General features: G+C 30.5%; 1 pseudogene; it reads left to right on the top strand.

Moving 5' to 3' along the window:
• Positions 1 to 1,479: 1,479 nt before the first annotated feature.
• LOC148198357 (spermidine hydroxycinnamoyl transferase-like) lies at positions 1,480 to 3,014 on the top strand (annotated as a pseudogene).
• Positions 3,015 to 3,779: the final 765 nt, after the last annotated feature.

The raw sequence follows: 3,779 nt of genomic DNA, 5'->3' as shown, positions 1-3,779 counted from the left end.
TGTTGGTGTCTCTTTGTGCTTTGGATTCTATTTTTTGTTCTATTTGTTTGGTGCTCGTCACAGATTCTCGCAAGAAGAGGATTGAATTTCTGCTGCGTTATTACATTTTGATAAGTTGCTATTTTTTTGGCCCTTTCCCATCAATGAGAGCATAGTGATGATGAGAAGTTTTTCTATATTGGTTGAATTCAAAACTGGAATAGAAAGTGGTATGGTGATTAAAGTGTAATAAATTATAAAAATTTAAACCCAAAACTCGTATGAAAATTGATTTTTATATAGAAGTAGCATAGTGATAAAAATGTAATGTTGAAAATCTTTTTCTATTTTGATTAGTCATTATAATCGATAGAATGATTGATATTTTTCAAATTTTTTTGCGCTTCACTTTTTATTTTCTGCCCTTCACGTTTCTTCTCATTTTTGTTTCATTTAATCTGTGTTGCATTTCCTTTCATTATGTGATTGTCTCGTTCATTTTTTTTTTCTTTCGTTCTTTTTCGTTGCTGATTTCATTGGTGGTTGAAGTGATTGTTGTGGTAATTATGTGAAGTTTTTGTCTGTCGTAGATTGTCGTTGGTTATTGAGGAACTAGTTTTTAAACTTTATTTTCTCAGTTTTTTTTTCCTACTGAAATGTTAGACGACGAAATTTGATTTTTGGGAAATTCAATTTTGAATTGGTTTTCATTTATTTTTTGATAGAGGTTGTAAAAGGAAAATAAAAATAAATTAAGGATAAAGTAAAATAAGGTAGAAATATAGTAGTAATATTTTATAAATGTTGTATCTTTTAAAAAAAATAAATTTGAAAAATGTATTGATATTTGGTTAAATAATTGAAGTTAAGAATAATTTTGATGTGGATGATTAGAAGATTAGCAATAAATAATTGTTTGATTGTAGTTAAAATTAGATATTAAATAATTTAAATTTATACGTTATATAAATAAAAGTTAATAATAAACAGTCATAAAGTTTTGATTTTTAAAAAATAAAATTACTAATAAACGCTTAGTAAAATAAGAATAAAGCATTTGATTATTTAAGAGGTTTGTTTTGAATTAAATTTTAGGAATGTATATTTTTATAGTAAAATTATTTTTTTAGGGTAAATTTTGAAATAAGGTAATTAGTCGGTGTAATCATTTGAAAAAAAATTAGTAGGTGAAATAATATGAAAAGAAGTGACGTAAAAAAATAGAAAAATAAATTTTTGTTGTAATAATTTTATGAAGAATAATTAGTTTAATTTAATGTAAATAATATATTTGAAACAAATGGTGGTTTTTTTTTATTTTATTTAATTATGTAAATGTAAAGATATAATTTATAAGGATTTATTGTTAATTATTTAAATGCAATAAAAATGAAATATAAATTAACCAACTACAGAGGGCATCCAGTGCCACATTTAAATAAGAAGATTTTATATGTTCATTTTCATTTGTGAGTGTTGTAATAGAAACATTTCACAAAAATGGTAACCCTCAAAGCTTCTTACACAGTAGTTCCGAATCAACCAACTCCAGGAGGTAATTCAATGGCTCTCTGATATCGATCAAGTGGCGCGTCTGTGCCATACACAGACCATCTACGTTTTCCATTCACAGCACAACCATGACGCATTAGTTGACCAGATGAGAAACTCTCTTAGCAAGATTTTGTCGCATTACTATCCAGTTGCTGGTAGATTGAGAAGGTTAGAAGAAGGTAGCAAATGGGAATTGGATTGTAATGCAAAAGGAGCGGTGTTGATTGAAGCAGAATCCACAAAAACAGTGAACTATTATGGTGACTTTTTGGGTGAATCCGCCAATGACTTGGTTCCAACAGTCAACTACACAAAAACCTTCATTGAGGAACTTCCCTTGTTACTAGTGCAAGTAACAAGCTTCATTAGTGATGAAGTGTTTTCCATTGGAGTTGCTGTATCTCATCTTTTGTTTGATGGTATTTCTGCCATTCACTTCATCAATTCATGGGCAAAGTTGGCTCGTGGAGACACATTAGAGCCCCATGAAATGCCCTTTCTGGATCGAACTGTGCTAAAATTCACTGATCCTCCATCAACCTCACCCTTTGATCACCAAGAGTTCAAGCCTATGCTTCTCATATTAGGAAGAAGTGACAACACTGTTGAGAGAAACAAGAGGGTAGATGCCACTACGTTGAAGTTGACAGCAGAAGAAGTGGGGAAGTTGAAGAATAAGGCGAATACTGATAAATCAACGAAAGGGTCAAGACGTTATACCAGATTTGAGGCTATTGCTGCTCATGTGTGGAAATGTGCATCTAAGGCTCGTGGATTAGATGAGAATCAACCAACTCTGCTTCGGTTCAGTGGTGATATTCGCAATAGACTCATTCCACCTCTTCCTAGGAATTACATTGGTAATGCTTTGTCCATAGTATCCGCATCATCACACGTTGGAGAAATCTTATCAAGTCCTTTGGCTCATGTTGCTCAGAAAATAAGGGAATCTATTGAAATTATTACACGAGTTTATATGCGAACAGGTATGTAGGATCAGTTTTATATCTCTTTCTTTTCACACTTCTTTTATAGTTTGACAGAATTTTCTTCTTACTTTGACGTGAAAAAATTGAAAATAAAATGCCATGAAAATAAATAAATAAATAAAATTAAAAGGGATTCAAAAACATATGAAACGAAATTGTATAAATAATTTTTTTTTTTAACAGATAGATGTGATTAGAAGTCAGGACCATCTGCATAAAACGAGAACTTTGTACTATGGAGCAAATGAAGGCAAGGATGTATTGTTTTTTGGCAATCCTAACTTACGTATTACAAGTTGGCTGAGTATGCCAATGCATGAAGCAGATTTTGGTTGGGGAAAGCCTGTGTATGTAGGTCTGGCAGGTGTGGTTAGACAAGAGAGGGCAGTGATTACCCAAAGTCCAGATGGTGATGGCTCTGTTATTCTGGTTCTACACTTTCAAGTGGAACATATGCAGCTTTTCAAGAACTATATCTATAAAGAAATATAAACTATGTATTCATAGTGAACTTGTTGAATGCAAGCTTTACATGTTATATGTAATTTCTAATGTTTAATAAATTGTTCAACTATTGGTCTTTGTTTTATCTATTAGTCGTTGATGTTTAATTAATTTTATGTATTTTTTACTTATAATTGTTTGTTTTGGCATGCAACTCTTTAGGAGACGATTTCTTTTTTATTTCTTTAAGTTTGAGTGGAGAAATTGATTATTATAAAAGTTAAGTATAAATATGTGAATAAAAGAAAACATTGAGTAAGGAAAATAACTAAAAAAAAATTGAGATTCACATGATAAATATCTATAGATAAACATAAAAAATTAATTACACACAAGTCCATTTAACAAAGCGATGCATTTATTTTTTTATTATAAATAAAATACAAAAAATGGACAAAATGAAATTTGTAACATATCCAAATGGAAATTTGTCCTACAAATATACGTGCTCATTATGCACGAAAATTGCATTATATATTTTGCCTACAAATATGTAGTTGTTAATCCACTTGGTAATTTTGGTTGATAATTCCACTTGCGAAAATAAAAATATAAAAGAGTAATAAAGGAAAACGATAGCGGTTGACGAAACAAGGTATATATACAAACGACGCAAAAATGGATAGGTTTTTGTCTCAGTTCTGAAACGAGACAAAAACACTAGTGCAGAATTGGCTTTTAATGTCTCCCCATAGACGTCCGTCCACAAAAGCCCCAACGTAAATAATTGACCGGTGGCATATTCGTAAATAA

Source organism: Vigna umbellata, chromosome 5, assembly GCF_029865625.1.
Source record: "Vigna umbellata cultivar VRB3 chromosome 5, Vumbellata_1.0, whole genome shotgun sequence".
Taxonomy (NCBI): domain Eukaryota; kingdom Viridiplantae; phylum Streptophyta; class Magnoliopsida; order Fabales; family Fabaceae; genus Vigna; species Vigna umbellata.
The sequence above is the reverse complement of the archived record's forward strand: the minus strand, read 5'-3'. Positions and strand labels throughout refer to the sequence as shown.